Here is an 18,207-nt window from a genome sequence, read left to right on the forward strand (position 1 = left end):
GGTAGCAGTGCTAACCACTGTGCTACCATGCTGCATAAGTTTACTGACATGCTGCAGTTTATTCATCAAGACAGGTAGCACCCTCATGGTAAATGTGATCAGTCAATTTTTACATCTATTAGTAGTGACTCACTGTTGGTTGTCAATAGCATTTGTTCTCTTAAACCCTCTTTGTTAGTTAAAGAAGATCTTTGTCTTCTGTTGGAATGTTTACCTAATGGATGCGATACAGAAAGGTGCCTTAATAAGTAGGACAGAGAGACGGTAGAGAAATTATTATTCACTATCCCTTGCTAAGGAGGATGATCGTTAAGACTATGTTCAAGGGAGCTTTTTCTAGCCCCCTGCCCATTAAGGGGCGAGCAGAGTGGATCCTAAAAGGGACTGCTCAGCTTTCAAAGGGCACGCTGCCTCATCCCAACTGTCGCCTCCATGCCAGATTATGACAAGAAGTTTCCAACAACACCGTCCTCTCGCCTCCATTTGCTGGTCGCCAAAGGAATTGAGAGATGTGCTCAGAAAGAAATACACCTGTGCGAGACATTGATTAGAGTTCCACAACAGCTTCCACACACGTCTTGACAATGAAACCTTGATTCAAGGGCTAGGAAACCAGGACAACTGGAAGTTTTGTTCTGTTGCAGCCTTCGGCACATCCTACGATACCTGTTCGGTTGTTGAGGATTATTTGCCAGAGTACCATCTGCTGAGTGTTTCTCGGGTCCCTAACAAACCTCCATGGTTATTTAAGTGTCCCAGGACTCTGTTTTGACCAACCCTTTCTTATTGTCCAGGTTCCGCAGCGAGGGCGAGGGGTGGACTTTGGAACCTGAGCAAGTATACAGCAATACTAGTTCTAAATTATACTGATTATAAGCAGAGTTGTGTGCTATTTAATTTCAAGTAGCAAGATTGAGAAAGGTGAAATAAAAACTAGTTAACGGCACGGTGGCACAGTGGTTAGCACTGCTGCCTCACAGCGCCAGGCACCCGGGTTTGATTCCAGCCTTGGGTGTCTGTGGAGTTTGCACAATCTCTCAGTATCTGTGTGGGTTTCCTCACACATTTCAAAGATGTGCAGGTGAGGTGGATTGGCCATGATCAATATGCAGGGATTGGACAAGGAAATGGGCCTAGGTACAATGCTCCTAGGGAAGATCGGTGCAGAGTCGATGGGCATTCTATGGATCATACACCCATTGCTAAGCTAACTTACATCAGCACTGAGTCAGTCCCAGTCATAAGATGGACGATGGCTGTATACTCATTTCTGTTTGGTGAACTCGTCCTTTGCCAAAAGGCACCTACAAGCATGGTATGAAGATGGCCTATATTGACAACTGAGAGATTGTGCAAACTCCACACAGACCCCCACACCCAAGGCTGGAATCGAACCCGGATGCCTGGTGCTGTGAGGCAGCAGTGCTAACCACTGTGCCACCGTGCTGTTAACTAGTTTTTATTTCACCTTTCATAATCTTTCTAATGAAAGCAGGCAGCCACAAGGAAAATAGCGCAGGTAAAAAACAGGAGAAGCAGACTGGTAATGGAACCAAAAGAGGACAACTGGGCAGTCGAGACCTTCTACCGAAGGCTGCACACTTCCGATCCCCCAATGGGGATGCAGGGATGAAACAGTTCCTTGACAGACTGGACATGCCAATGGTGGGGGAGGAACTGGAAGCACCAATGGATCTGAGAGAAATCATGGAGAGCATCAGCTCCATGCAGGGGCTCCTGTTTGCTCTGCGAGATGCGAAAAGCTGGAAGGGCATCCAAAAGGGAGGCAGAGAGCACAGAGCCTCACTCTATGCGGATGACCTACTCCCCTGTGTCTCGGAACCTCAGGAAGGCCTGAGAGCAATCATGCAGTTCCTGAAAGACATGGGTGGCCTGACACTACCAAACTTACAATACTACCACTGGGCAGCTACGGTAGAGAGAGTGAGGGGATAGATACGCGAACCCACCACGGAATGGGTGCAGATGGAGGAGTCTTCCTGCGTGAGAACGACCCTCCGGGCCCTCGTCATGTCAGCGCTCCCACCCCACCCTTGACGAAATAAACATCCTGCTAATGGTCGTAGCTACACTAAGGACATGGAACCAGATGAGGCAATATTTCGGTCTGACCGAAATGGCCCCCATCTGCGGAAACCACAAGTTCCCACAAGCCATGTTAGTCACCACATTCAAAAAATGGAGACAGGACGGGGGGATCTAACGGTCAGGGACTTTGACATGGGGGACAGACTAGCGATACTGAGCAAATTGATGGAGGACCTGACAGGAACTTAGACACCTCCAGGGAAAGCACTTTCTCCGCAAGGAGACAGCAGGATACCCCAGGGCCCCGGGAACCGCATTACTAGAGGACCTGATAAACATGGACAGTAAGGAAGGGGGAAACTGTGGGAAAATCTACGGACAGCTATTGGCCAGGGTGAGACTGCCACTGGATGAAGCCAGACAAAAATGGGGAGACGAACTGGGGACAGATGAGGGCAGGGGACTCTGGAGCAAAGCACTGAGCAGGGCCAACTCCACCTCCTCTTGCGCAAGGCCCAGTTCTGGCTCTGTGCAAGGTGGTGCTGGAAGTGGAGGATAAATACGAACAGTGCCAGAGAAGTCCGGCCAACCACACCCACATGTTCTGGGCCTGTTCCAAATTTCTTCAAGGCAATGTCCAAAGTTGTGGGGGTGGAGTCGTGCCCGAGAGTGGCAATCTTCGGGGTATCAGAGCAGACAGAGCTACACATGGGGAAGAGGGCCGACACCCTCGCTTTCCCTTCCCTAATTGCACGCCGGAGAATCCTGCTCGGCTGGCGATCAGCAGCACCACCCACAGCTGCAGACTGACTGGCAGACCTGGGGGAATGTCTCCATTTGGAGAAGATTAAATACACCATCCGAGGGTCAGAAGAAGGCTTCCTTAAAGCCTGGTGCAGTTTGTCGGCCTGTTCCAAGATCTGTCTGAATCCAACAGCGAGTAGGGAAAAAGTGAGAGACGGGAGAAAACAGACAGGGACACACAACTCTAGGGGGAGGGGGTAGGAAGAGAGGACGAAACTCAGGGGAACTATGGGGAGAAGCATGGTGGGGGGCAGGGGCGGAAAGCCCCCTCAAACCCACAAAGCCAGCAACAGGAAACATAAAGGGAAGGGAGGGGTGGGGGGAGAATAAGAGCTAGGGCAGTGTTTTTCAAACTTTTTTTTGAGCGACTCACTTTTACAGAAGGGCCAACTATCGCGACCCATGCCACAATCACAAAGGATTTTCCATAATTACTTTTGAAAAGTCATACTCATTGTTGGCACTTCTGTATTATTGAATGTAAATTTGTAAAAGGGTGTAACTCAGGATTATTTGATTATTTTATTTCTTCACACCCATTTTCACAGTAACTTCATTGAAGCCTACTCGTGACAATAAGCGATTTTCATTTCATTTTTTCATTGTAAGCATTTGGAAAAATGTGTGCAACGCTGGAAGATTAACAGGCTCAATATTGCACAGTTTTAACAAAATGTTCACGCATTCAAAACCGAACACAACGTTGGATAAGAAATTAAACACAAAACTTCAACTTCAAAAACAGGAGTCCTAACTGTTCAACGAAAGACACGGTCAGACAGAATGTTACTGGACGTACCGTTTTGCTGATAATTACATAACAGACTGAAAGCATGCTGAAAGAAACAATGCTGGGCACAGCTCAGCTGACCAATATGTAAAACGTGCAGACACATTCCATTCCATACACCTGCAACATTTTACCAGCTCCAGAATATATGAGTCTAGTTTAGTCGCCAGCTAATGCCATCTGAGGCAAACAATTCAACCCTGATAAAGGAAGATGTAAAAGTCCTTGCTGTACCGATTCAGCTGATGGACTCCATGTAGCCACACGGCAGAGACAGATACTTGGGGACGAGTACCTGGGAAGAGGGGGTGGATAGCGGCGGGGAACATGATGAAACGAAGAAGTGTCCTTGAAGGACAAGAGCCCAGGTGTGGAGAGACAGTTCGGAAGTCGAAGGAGTGAGTGAGCTTAGGGGCTTGTATGTTGGAGGAGGCTGGAAGTGCAGCTTAACTGAGAGAATGATAAAAGACACACGGGGTTGCTAGTGACACACTGAATTCACGAAATTATACCACACTGAACCCAAGAAATAGTACAGATCCTGACGCTGAACACAGTAGCAGGAAATGCAACCCAAAGAGAATTTTGCAGATCTCTGACTGCAAACTGCCCAATTACACTGTGGCCCAGAGGGGCAAGGAAGTCCACGGCACCGGCTCCTTCATCAGCCTTGCGCGGTCATACACTGTAATGCAGTGAGAATTTACCGAAGAGAGAAAACGGTAAACAATGTCAGGGGATATTTGGGGATCATTTTGGTGACCCATTCTACACCATCCGGCGATCCATCCGTGGGTCGGGACCCCCAGTTTTAAAATCACTGAGCTAGGGGTCAGAACACCCTGGACGAAAGATGGGGTGGCAAGAAGGGGCCGGGGAGGAGGGGCAAGGGGGGAGGAAACACCAAGATTGATTGTATGTATATAAGAGCCGCACGTGCAGTAAATATTGAACATAAAATGTTACTGTGTATAATGGAAAATGCCAATAAAATATTTTTTTTTAAAGTCGACTAACCGAGAGGATAAAGTACAAAGAAAACCCCAAAAGGATCACCCAGAGCGACTTGTGAAAATAATGACCCTGGACATGGTAATCAAATAAATATCAAAGCAAGTGATGTACGTCATGTTGAGGAGAGTTTAACAACACAGCAGCAATAAAAGAAGATTCAGTGGTTAAGAGAAGCTGATACAATCTTTAGCAATCCAAACTGTTGTTGCCGTCAAGGTGGACAAACTGTATAAAATGAAAATAGACTGACAGGAAGAGGGAGGGCAGCCAGTTCTCGTCGACAAAAGGCCTGCATTCCTCCAAAATGGATTTAGAAGATTAGGGCAATCTTCCAAGAAGGACTTCACAGGTGGTAATCACAAGATTACTTTCCAGCCATGACCAAGAATTGGGAAGAACAAGAAGGTTGTTCATCATTAAAGTGTGCCAGGAAAAGCAATTTCAGTTTGTTGGGCATTGGCATCAGTGCTGGTCTGGACTTGTGCAGCACAGATGGGATTCACATGAACAGGGAAGGTGTTGCTGCATTAATGATATGGTTACATGGGGTCGGTTTAGCTCAGTTGGCTAGCCCGCTAGTTGGTGATGCGGAGCGAGACCAGCAGCGCGTGTTCACTTCCCGTACCGGCTGAGGGTATTCAACTTCATCTGAAGTGTGGTGATCCTCAGGTTAATATCACCCCCAGGCAGCTCTCCCCCTCAAAGAGGAAGCCGATGGCCTTCTGGGACAACACGGTAGCACAGTGGTTAGCATAGTTGCTTCACAGCTCCAAGGTCCCAGGTTCGATTTCCGGCTTAGGTCACTGTCTGTGCGGAGTCTGCATGTTCTCCCCGTGTCTGCGTGCGTTTCCTCCGGGTGCTCCGGTTTCCTCCCACAGGTTAGGTGGATTGGCCATGCTAAATTGCCCTTTGTGTCTAAAAAGGTTAGGTGGGGTTACTGGGTTATGGGGATAGGGTGGAGGCGTGGGCTTAAGTAGGGTGCTCTTTCCAGGGGCTGGTGCAGACTCAATGGGCTGAATGGCCAATTCTATGACTATGGTGACATTACACTTACAAAATGGTTACATAAGGGAGTGACTAGAAAGCGGAGGCAATGGGGAAATTATACTAATCAGAAACAGCTAATAATGAAGGGAGAAATAGATGAAGATATTCATGCAAAAAGCAATTTAGCAAGGGGGATATAAAGTAGAGGAATATAATCAAATGGGCAAAGTATGAATGAGGCAAAAGAACTGAAGCTCGCTGCCTGGACAAAATGACTTGCTTTGTGCAGAGTATGGGGATCAAATTGTGGGAGCTGGAGGCAATCATTTTACACAATAATCTGCACATGAAACATTATCAGAACCTCAGATACAGATTGGAAGGGCGGGAAATGGTCTGATGAACAATAGTTTTAAGTTAGATAGTGGGCGGGAATTTAGATAGTGGGCGGGATTCTCTGCTGGCTGGCACCAAAATCGAGAAATGCTATTGGGTGGAGAATAGGTTCCGACGCCAAAATTGCGGCGGTGCCGATTTGACGTCAAATCGCAATGCTCCGTCACCTCGACAGCGGCATCAATGTGTCTGGAACGCACGTACAGTAAACACTGTTTGCATATCATTAGTGGGCTGGACCTGGTATTCCCCGGGGCCTCCGCGATACTCCACCTCCAAAGTGCCGAATTCCCGAGGGCGCGGTTCACTTGTGCTTTTAAAAATGGTGAAACCGGCGTTGTGGCTGCTGAGGGAGAGAGAGTGGGTATGGATCGTGTGCAACATCACCATAATTTGCTGACATTTGTGCTGCTGGCCGGAATGCTTCTGCCAGGGCCGGGGGGGGGGGGGGGGGGGGGGGGGGGGGGGGAGAGCAGCTTGGCGTGACCAGGAGGTGGGCTGTGGAGTCAGGGTGGACAGGCGTGGAACACCATTGCCACAGCCATAAAGGCAGCCATGCAGCTGCGCACGGCGCTGACAGCCTACTGTGAAGTTAGGTGTCCCCGCAGGCCATGCCACCCTAGGTGCCCTCTGGCCCCAGCCGACCCTTCAGCTGCATGGGCGCGCTCCAGCGCAATCAGTGCCATCTTGTTGGCTGGGATGAGTGTGTGTGGGGATTTTAATGTGTACCTGCAACTGCAGCTTCTCAGCCTCCCCAGTGTCAATCATGGACCCGGCGAATCCAGCACCGTTTCTCCTTGGAATTGATTGTGTTCCACGTGGCACTGGTGCTAGCCCCTTCACAGTTGCTGAAGCGGTCCAGGTTCGGCGCCAGTTTTGCTGTCGTGAAAGTCCACAAATCCTGTCCCAGCGTCAATACTTCATCTCTGGAACGGGGAATCCAGCCCAGAGTCTTTAATGTTGTAAATTATCCCAAGGTGCTTTGTGACATCTGACATTGAGATACCTGTGGAATGAATTAAAATAAATAATAAATAAATAATCTTTATTGTCACAAATAGGCTTACATTAACACTGAAATGAAAAGCCCCTAGTCGCCACATTCTGACGCCTGTTCGGGTACACGGAGGGAGAATTCAGAATTCCCAGCTGGTACAGGAATTCAACCCGCGCTGCTGGCCTCGTTCTGCATCACGCTGTCTAGTCCACTGAGCTAAACATTAGGACAGGTGACCAAAAAGCCTGGGTCAGAGATAGGTTTTAGAGTGAGTCCTAAAGCAGGAAAGAAAGGCAGAGGCGTTCAGGAAATTCCATAATACATATCAGATTGATAGAAATGTTTGGGTAATAGGCAGAGGGGCAAAATTGGCAGAAAGGGAAATGCGTGCTGTAAACAAGTGATGTGGACAAGGGAGCGATACAGACTGAACCAACATTGGTATAACTCAGAGAAAATAAGGATTATTACATTAGTAGTGACAAAATTCTTTGAGGAAGTGAAATTCTTTGAGGAAGTGACAAAGTTAATTGATGAGGGAAGGGCTGTAGATGTCGTATACATGGACTTTAGTAAGGCGTTTGATAAGGTTTCCCATGGCAGGTTGATGGAAAAAGTGAAGTCGTATGGGGTTCAGGGTGTACTAGCTAGATGGATAAAGAACTGGCTGGGCAACAGGAGACAGAGAGTAGTGGTGGAAGGGAGTGTCTCAAAATGGAGAAGGGTGACTAGTGGTGTTCCACAGGGATCCGTACTCGGACCACTGTTGTTTGTGATCTACATATGACCTGGAGGAAGGTATAGGTGGTCTGATTAGCAAGTTTGCAGATGATACTAAGATTGGTGGAGTTGCAGATAGCGAGGAGGACTGTCAGAGAATACAACAAAATATAGATAGATTGGAGAGTTGGGCAGAGAAATGGCAGATGGAGTTCAATCCAGGCAAATGCGAGGTGATGCATTTTGGAAGATCAAATTCAAGAGCGGACTATATGGTCAATGGAAGGGTCTTGGGGAAAATTGATGTGCAGAGAGATCTGGGAGTTCAGGTCCATTGTACCCTGAAGGTGGCAATGCAGGTTGATAGAGTGGTCAAGGAGGCATACAGCATGCTTGCCTTCATCGGACGGGGTATTGAGTACAAGAGTTGGCAGGTCATGTTACAGTTGTATAGGACTTTGGTTCGGCCACATTTGGAATACTGCGTGCAGTTCTGGTCGCCACATTACCAGAAGGATATGGATGCCTTGGAGAGGGTGCAGAGGAGGTTCACCAGGATGTTGCCTGGTATGAAGGGTGCTAGCTATGAAGAAAGGTTAAGTAGATTAGGATTGTTTTCGTTGGAAAGACGGAGGTTGAGGGGGGACTTGATTGAGGTCTACAAAATTATGAGAGGTATGGACAGGGTAGATAGCAACAAGCTTTTCCCAAGAGTGGGGGTGTCAGTTACAAGGGGTCACGATTTCAAGGTGAGAGGGGGAAAGTTTAAGGGAGATGTGCGTGGAAAGTTTTTTACGCAGAGGGTGGTGGGTGCCTGAAACGCTTTAACAGCGGAGGTGGTAGCGGTGTGCACGATAGCATCATTTAAGAAGCATCTAGACAGGTATGTGAATGGGCGGGAACATAGGGAAGTAGACCTTGGAAAATAGGAGACAGGTTTAGATAAAGGATCTGGATCGGCGCAGGCTGGGAGGGCTGAAGGGCCTGTTCCTGTGCTGTAATTTTCTTTGTTCTTTGAATTATAGGCACAATCATCCAGGAGACCTGAGAAGGAAGGTTCACTTAAGTTTATTATAAACGTAAAGGTTGAGGCCGGACTGCGGGACACACCAATAGGGCCCCAGTTTGGGGACTAGCGAGCGACCTGGTCCCAGTTTGGGCCGGTAAATAGAGGGCTCAGTAACGATCCCCAGCTGGGAGGACCACCCACTAGAGGGGAAGCTTGTATGAGTCCCCCCCAGGGAGATGTTTCAGTCGTCCTCGTGATGGTTATCTCCAACTTATGGGAGGACAATAGAGAGGTAGTTCAAGAGAGCTCTGGCTGCGCACAAGCCCATATGTTAGCTTCATTTAGCAGGTTTATTGTACTGCGTGGTACATTCCCAATGGCTGTGCAGCCACCCAGCTATGCAGTAAAGGGAACATTGCTACCCTCCACATCAAAAGCTCTATGATCCAGCTATTCACAGAATCCCGCAGTGCAGAAGAGGCCCTTCAGGGAAAGCTTTTCGTCACACTTTTTCACTTTAGCAAGTTATTCCTTTTTTTGGATGTCTATTTCACGTGTGTTATAAATGTTGATTAAAAAATAACATACTCTAATCTGAGGTATTGGGGGACTGAATCACACAGGGAACATTGTATCAAGAAAAGACCAAAGTAGTTCCATTATTATACCTTTGGCAATTGGTTTATTTTCCACAGGATAATAATTTCCATCTCAGAATGGGAAGAAATGGAATCAGCGACTTACAGGTAAGGAAACGGGAAGGCTCACAGTTCTTTCATTTTTGGACTCGAGGTTCGTGTGGTGATATGCATCACTGTAAACACACAAAGGGTTAATGAAAATACACTCAGATGTTGTGTTATGCTTCTTCATGTAGCATAAGCTGCTTCCTTGTTGTATGCTCTGACAAAAGAAGGTTCAGACTTGGAGATAGGTTTAACACATTTATTGAACAGTTAACAATTCTCCTACTTGAGTTCGACTCTCCTGCTAATCTTGCTATAGTAACTCAGTCTAACTAACCAATTTGCTCTAAGCCATGCGGTGGGTGTGATGCTTCTGATCTGCCCCGGTCCTTCTTTCTGAGTGTCACCTGTGGAAAGAGACAGAGCATGTGTGCCCTGTCCTTTTATATGCATAGCCCCCTTGTGGTAGTGTCACCTCTGGGTGTCTTGACTGCCCATTGGTCGTGTCCTATTCTATGTCTTCATTAGCTGTATGTCTGCATGTCATGATGTCTCTGGTGCTCCCTCTAGTGTTTACTTAGTCTTAGTGTATTTACATTAACCCCTTGTGTATTTACAGAGATGCATATCACCACAGTTCAAAACCAGCATGTTATACATTTCTTCTCCATGATTCTAGCTATAAACAATCTCAACCCAATTTTGAGTCAGAATGGGCCGAAAGCACAAAGTTTGACATGATACCTGTGGGCAAAATTAACAAATCCGCCGAACGTTTTATCGCTGTAGCTCCAGGGTAGGTTGGGTGGGAGGTAAAAAGTTGGAGAGAGCCAAAATATGCAGGAAAAAATGAAATAAATGGTTGAATTTGCAGGAAAACATAGAAGTTTTCCATTTCATTGTGCAGCTTTTGAATTTTGATTCAGAGTAAAAGCTCATGAAACATCCCTGCACGTTAACACCAGGGGGCAGTATAAGATCAATTTTCACAGCTGTTCCCATCGGCTTAATATTTCGGGGAAACATTCGTTTTTGCAGCAAATTGTATTCCAGGGAATTTGTGTGTATCTAATTAACGCAGGGCAAGAACATTGACACGCACAAATTTCCCGATCATTTGTGCCTTTTTCAAGTTACACCTTGCAAAAACGATTTAACTCTGCTGCTGGGCGGCACGGTGGCACAGTGGTTAGCATTGCTGCCTACGGCGCTGAGGACCCAGGTTCGAATCCCGGCCCTGGGTCACTGTCTGTGAGGAGTTTGCACATTCTCCCGTGTCTGCGTGGGTTTCACCCCCACAACCCAAAGATGTGCAGGTTAGGTGGATTGGCCACATTAAATTGCCCCTTAATTGGAAAAAAATGAATTGGGTACTCTAAATTTATTAAAAAAAAAAAAAAACTCTGCTGCTTACTTCCCCTGGACAATTGTGCTGCCCAACAGAAACGACTTAAATCGCTTATTTCGGATGGTTCTGCCAGTTTTATCCTAATAGTTTAACTCCGAGAGAGTTAGAATTTTAAAAAATCAGTTCTAACTTCAGATTAACTAATTAAACATCTCGACCCAGCCCCTAGCCGAGCTGTTCCAGTACAGCTACAACACTGGCATCTACCCGACAATGTGGAAAGTTATCCACAAAAAGCAGGACAAATCCAACCTGGCCAATTACCATCCCGTATCAGTCTATTCTCCATCATCAGCAAAGTGGTGGAAGGAATCATCAACAATACTATCATGCGGCACTTACTCAGCAATAACCTGTTCACTGATGCTCAGTTTAGGTTCTGCCAGGGTCACTCAGCTCCTGACCTCATTACAGTCTTGGTTCAAACATGGACAAAAGAGTGAATGCTGGACATGAGGTGAGAGTGACTGCCCTTGACTTCAAGGCAGCATTTGACTGAGTATGGCACCAAGGAGCCCTAGCTAAACTGGAGTCAATGGGAATCACAGGGAAAACTCTTCACTGATTGGAGTCATACCTTGCCAAAGGAAGATGATTGTGGTTGTTAGAGGTCAATCACAGCTCCAAGGCATCACTGCAGGAGCTCCTCAGGGTAGTGTCCTGGTCACAACTATCTTTAGCTGTTTCATCAATGACTTTCCCTCCATCATAACGTCAGAAGTAAAGGTGATTGCACAATGTTCAGCACCATTCACAGCTCCTCAGATACTGAAGCAGTCTATGTCCAAAGCAGTCCATGTCCAAATGCAGAAAGACCTGGTTGACATAAGTGCTAGGCAATGACCATCTCCAACAAGGGTTTAATTATCACCCCTTGACATTCAATGGCATTATCATTGTTGAATCCCCACTATACTGGTGATTACCATTAAGCAGAAACTGAATTGGACTAGTCATATAAATACTGTGGCTACAAGAGCAGTCGGAGGTTAGGAATTCTGTGGAGAGTAACTCACCTCCTCACTCTCCAAAGCCTTCCACCATCTACAAGGCACAAATCAGGAGTGTAACGGAATACTCTTCACTTGCCTGGATGAGTGCAGCTCCAACAAAACTCAAGAATCTTGCCATCATCCAAGACAAAGCAGCTGCTTGAGTGACATGCATCCCCCAGTTTCAACATTCATTCATTCCACCACTGACACACCAGAAGTGTGTACCGTCTGCAAGATGCACTGCAGGAACTCACCGAACCTCTGCAGAAAGCACCTTCCAAACACACGACCACGAGGTTAAGGGCAGCAGATATATGGGCACACTGCCACCTGGAGGTTCCCCTCCAAGCCACTCACCATCCTGACTTGGAAATATATTATCGTCCCTTCACTGTCGCTGGATCAAAATCCTGGAACTTCCTCTCTAACAGCAGTGTGGGTGTACCTACACCACAGAGACTGCAGTGGTTCAAGAAGGTGGCACACCACCATCTTCTCAAAGGCAATTAGGGATGGGCAATAAATGCTTGGCTAGCCAGGGAAGCCTACATCCTGTGATGAATTTTAAAAATGCACAGTTACAACGTCAGAATATATTACATTAAATAAAGCTTCCCCAATTATCTTAATCTCATCATGAATAAATGAAGGTTCCATGCTTTAGACTTTAACTTTTATAACATCATAAGGATGGCATATGTTCCATATTTTCTGTGATCTCTGATGGTTTATGCTGATTTCCACTTGTTTAATGCAGCTTCTACTATTTGAGCAAATGCTCACGAGATTTTCAGGAATCTCCAGTGCAAATTGCTGTGAACATGATTGACGTAATGCACAAAAATAAGGTTTTAGGATGAGGACAATTGAGCAGTTTGTGAAGAAGGTGTGAGAAAAATAAGCGTTTCAAGCAAACCGTTGAAAAGCCTTACTTCCTGAGACACAGAAGAAGTTCTTTAGAGTTTTGAAAGATGGAAATTAATACAATTAACTATCTATAATTAACTAGAAATTTCCTGTGAGTCAGTGGTAACTGTTCTGCCTCTGTGTCAGAATATTGTGCAGTTCGTCCCACTCCCGATATTTGAGAACATTTATCCAAGTGAATACTCCCCTGGAGTACTGAGGGAACGCTGCACTGTCCATAAGACATAGGAGGAGAAGGTGGCCATTTGGCCTCTCATGTCTGCTCCACCGCTCACTGACATCACGACTGATCTGATGATAATCCTTCACCTCACTTTCCCGCCTTATCCCCGTAACCCTTGATTCCGTTACTGATTGAAACTCTTGTCTATCTCAGCCTTGAACATACTTAACAACTCAGCCTCTACAGATCTGTGCAGTAAAGAATTTCAGAGATTCATTACCCTCCCAGAGAAGAAATTCCTCCTCATCCCAGTTTTAAATGGGTGACCCCTTATTCTGAAATCATGCTCTCTGCTCCTAGACTCTTCCACAAGAGAAAACATCCTCTCAGCGTCTACCCTGTCAAGTCCCTGTGAATCCTATATGTCTCAATAAGGTCGCCTCTCATTTTCCTAAACTCCAGTGAGTTCAGGCCCAACCCACTCAACCTCTCATCTTAAGAAAATCGCTCCATACCTGGGATCAACCAAGTGAATCTTCTCTGGACTGCCTCTAAAACCTGGGATCAACCGAGTGAATTTTGTCTGGACTGCCTCCAAAATCCGGGATCAACCGAGTGAATTTTGTCTGGACTGCCTCCAAAATCCGGGATCAACCGAGTGAATTTTGTCTGGACTGCCTCCAATGCCAGTATATCCCTCCTTTGATAAGGGGACCAAAAGTTTTCAATGTATTCCAGCTGTGCCATACACATCGCCATTCACTTAAACCAAGTCTGCCTCTCAGGGGATCAACTGATAGTCAAATCATGTCTTTAGTATGTGGAGTAGTACAGCTTTACTAGAGAAATAACTTGGATTTATACAGTGGCTGTTGTGAGCTCAGGATATCCCAAAGTGCTTTGTAGCCACTGAAACATATTCATTGTTGTATTGTAGGAAGTGCAACAGCCGACTTGTTCACAGCAACATCCCACAAATAGCAATGTAGTAATAATGATCACTTGCTCTTTGTGATGTTGGTTGAGAGATTGGGAAGTACACCAAGGAGGATTCCAGCTTTGAATGAGCTCTTTGACACCCTAAAAACCTGATTTGATATCACCAAAGAGATTGCACTCCTTCAGTATGCGCAAGGCTGTGGACTGGGACTTGAATCTGCAACCTCATGACTCAAACGTGAGTGTGCCACCAGAGTCAGGGCTACGGAACTCATCATTGTATATCACCGAAAGTTATTCGTTCAGAATGTCATCATCGAAATGTGAGAAAGAACATCAGATTATGCCTGTGCAAATCTTACCCGAACACTATTGCTAAAAAACAACATGGTCCTTTAAATGTATAAGACTTTCAAGAAAAACTGACCTCAAAACTCAACTTTATATCCCAGGATCATTTTTATTTGTAGCTTTCTGTAAAAATGAGAAAACTCGCGTGTCATGTTTTTTCTATATTTTTTCTTTTTTATTCTCAATATGATATTGTTGCTCAACTCAAGTCCTAGTGTGCACAACTGTTGCCATCTCCACACACTGTTACTGCAATGAGTCTTGGACCGTGCATCAGAGACTCATAAGTGCACTCGCAATACCTCGGCTGCAACCCTCCCCAATTCAACAGAGAACTGTTTAACAAACGCTACACTCGGCACGCAGTAAAAAGCTGCAAATGCAGTCTGACCTTCTGTCTACAGATAGGGCGCTGCGTCAGTTAAGGCATCTGAGGGGCGGTGGTGTATGAGTATGGGGAGAAGACCAGCCGTCTCTTGGCTCACCAGCTAAGGCAGTAGGTGGCGTCTAAGGAGATCATCCATGTTTAGGGATTCAGGGGTCGGCTAGTGTCTGCCCCGGACAAGATGAATGGGACATTTTGAGCCTTATACGAGAGGCTGTATAGGTCGGTGCCACCAGAGGACAAATCAGGAATGGCAGAGTTTTTAGAAGGCTTGGAGTTCCTCAAGGCGAGGGAGGAACTGCTGGAAGGCTGGAAGCACGGTTAGGTCTGGAGGAGGTTTGAACAGCGTTTGGACAAATGCAGATGGGGAAGGCACTGGGGCCGGATGGGTTCCTGGTGGAATTTTACAAGAAGTTTACGGACCAGCTGGTTCTATTACTGATGGGGATGTTTAATGACTGTGGCATGGGTTCCCTCCCTAAGATGCTTGGGCAGGCATGCATCTCCCAATCCTGAAAAAGGATAAAGATTCTGCAGAATGTGGGTCGTATCACCCTATTTGATTGCTTAATGTAGACGCAAACCTATTGGCTAAGTTTCTAGAACTGAGACTGAAACCCTGACTCCTGGAGGTAGTTAGTAAGGACCAGACAGGATTTGTAAAGGACTAAAAATTGTTGTCCAATGTGAGGTGGCTGGTGAATGTAGTTTTCACCCCAGCAGCTGGGTAAGAGCCTGAGATAATAGCGTTAGATGCGGAAAAAGCATTCGATAGAGTCGAGTGGAGGTATCTCTTTGTGGTTTTGGAGAAGTTTGGGTTTGGTCCTGGGTGTGTGACATGGGTGCATATGTTGTATGAGGCTTCTTCCCCCAACGTTTGTACCAACATGGGCTCAAGGTCTTTTAGCGATTGAGCCACTGGCCATTTCCCTGAGGGCATCAAACCTCAAACAAGTGGAGTGGGATATTTAGGGGTGGTATGGAACACAGGGTGTCCCTGATCTTTTATCATATGAAGGATCCAGGGTAAGCTATGAGAGACATTATGAACATACTGAAGAGCTTTGGCTCTTTCTCTGGATACAAATTAAAACTAGAGAAGAGTGAGTATTTTTTGGTCAACACTTCGGGAAGGAGAAGCAGGCTGGGGGTATTACCTTTCCGCCTGGCCGGTATCTGGGTCCCAGGTGGTTCGAGATTGGGCTTGACGCCATAAAGTGAGCAGGGTAAAGCTGACCTGCAAAGGTGGGACAGCCTCCCATTGTCCTTGGTGAGCAGGGTTCAATCAATCAAGATGAACATCTTGCCAAAGTTCCTGTTCCTACTCCAGTGTCTTCCGGTATATCTACCCAAGTCATTTTTTCAGGTGTTGAGTGGCTTATAGGTTTCATATGAGCGGGAAAAACTCTTGAGGATACAGAGGGATAGACAGTCGGGGGGCCTTGCCCTGCCAAATCTGATATTTTATGATTGGGCTGTTAACGCAGAGAAGGCGTTGGAATGATGTGGGGACCCGTGGTCTACCTGGTTGAGTGGAGTTTGGGTCAGGTATATGGTCCAGTTTGGGGGCACAGGAGATGGCTTCTCTTCCATTTGCTCCGGCAAAGTACTCACCAAACTCGGTGGTTGTCTCCACTTTAAAAATATCTCAAGGTAGTGTTTAGGGCGCACCTTACTAAAACGAGAATGACTCATTTTTTTTGCGGGCGTTGAGTATAGGTGCAAACGCTGTTCGAGGGGGCCCGCTAATCACACACACACATGTCCTGGTCCTGTCCCAAGCTTTTGGGTCTCCTATTTCAGCACCATGTCGGCAATCCAAAACATTGAGCTGGAGCCCTGTCCTTTAGCAGCTATATTTGAGGTCTTGTATGTGCCAGAGCTGTGGATGGGGGCAGGGGCAAATGTCCTTGCCTTTGTCTTATTGGTTGCTCAGAGGTGAGTCTTGTTGAGTTGAAGGTTGGCGATGCCACCCATTGCCTCTGCGTGGCTGGGGGACTCAATGGCGTTTTTGCACCTCGAGAATGTCAAATACACCATGAGGAGGTCAATTGAAGGGTTCTAGTGGAGATGGCAACCGTTTATAGTATAGTTCAAGGAATTGGTCACTGTTAGCTGATAGAGGGGGTGGGGAATCTATGGGGGGTGCATAGATTAGTCCATTGTTCTTCTTCGTTTACAGTCGCTGTTGTTTGTACTTTTGTATAAAATTACAAAACCTTAATAAAAACATTTTAAAGAAAAACAAACGCTGTTGTCTCTCTTGAAGCCAGCTCCACAAGCATACAGGCAAAACTCCTGCAAAATCAACTTTAACGGACTAGGCACTATGCCTGGATGGCTGAAAACCATTTCCCCCATCAAGGTCCTGTTTTCTCAACTCTCAAATGGCCAATATTCCAGAGGAGAGCAAACAAAATTCTTCAGAGACACTTTGAAACTTTCCTTGAAGCACGGCAGCATTGAAATTAGTGGCTAGGAGGAACTTGCTGCCAATCGTTCAGAATGGTTACAACCTGTCCATCGAGTTGCAGGACGCTTTGAATCCCAACGGCTTAATGGCGAGGCAGAGCGGCAGCAGAGAAGGAAAGAAATGAAAGAAAATCCTGCACGCTTGATGCCACCGCCTTGTGATGGGCCTTGCCCAAGTGCCCAAAGATCTGCGGGTCAAGATTCAACCTGTTGAATCACATGAAGACCCATGGCAGAATCGCATGACCCTGAACAGTCATTCTCAAATTGAGGGACAACCAACGATGGTCACTGAGGTCAAGAAACTGACCAGGCAGGGAGCTGCCAGCATATCGCTTTGCAAAGACAAACAGACTTGATTGAGAGCAGCTGACTTTTATATGTTAACAATGACTATTCACCGAGTTATGTGTCCAAAGAACAAGGAAAGCATCTATCAGGATATCACCTGAATTATGATTGCTTTGTTCCATGGCCGATAAGGCTAAATAAATAAGCAGTAGGTTCATTTTGGTTCAGCTCAGTGGGCTCGACAGCTGGTTTGTAATGCAGAACAAGGCCAGCAGCGTGGGTTCAATTCCCATACCAGCTTACCCAAACAGGCACCAGAATGTGGCGACTAGGGGCTTTTCACAGTAACTTCATACTTGTGGCAATAAAAGATTATTATTATTTGGAAAAAAAATCATCCTCTTTCTCTAAGTATATGCTTGATTGTCATCATTTTATTTGAGGACATACATTTTTGATTTCAGTTGTTCCTGTTTGAACATCAAAGGGCATTATGTATCTATCCCTCAGAGCACATTCCCAGTTAAATCCAAATCATCAATTGCAAGGCTCAAGACTGGCAGAAGAGACCACATTTTCATGTAAAGTCATTGTTTAAGCAAGTTAGTGTAACAGAAATATATATTGAAGAAATTATGGAAAGGATGTGACTGCCTCTTATTTTCTGAAGCCGAAGAGGAATGTTATGTAAACTACTGTAATTTTCCACATCAACTCTTGACCTATAGCATGAACTGATGAAGTGTTTATTCTACCAGTTTCTGAAATATCAGCGATGATGAAAGAGTTCATGTCCTATTGTTAAGCCAAAGTTACCCAAACTT

This window comes from Scyliorhinus canicula, chromosome 15 (assembly GCF_902713615.1).
Source record: "Scyliorhinus canicula chromosome 15, sScyCan1.1, whole genome shotgun sequence".
NCBI lineage: Eukaryota > Metazoa > Chordata > Chondrichthyes > Carcharhiniformes > Scyliorhinidae > Scyliorhinus > Scyliorhinus canicula.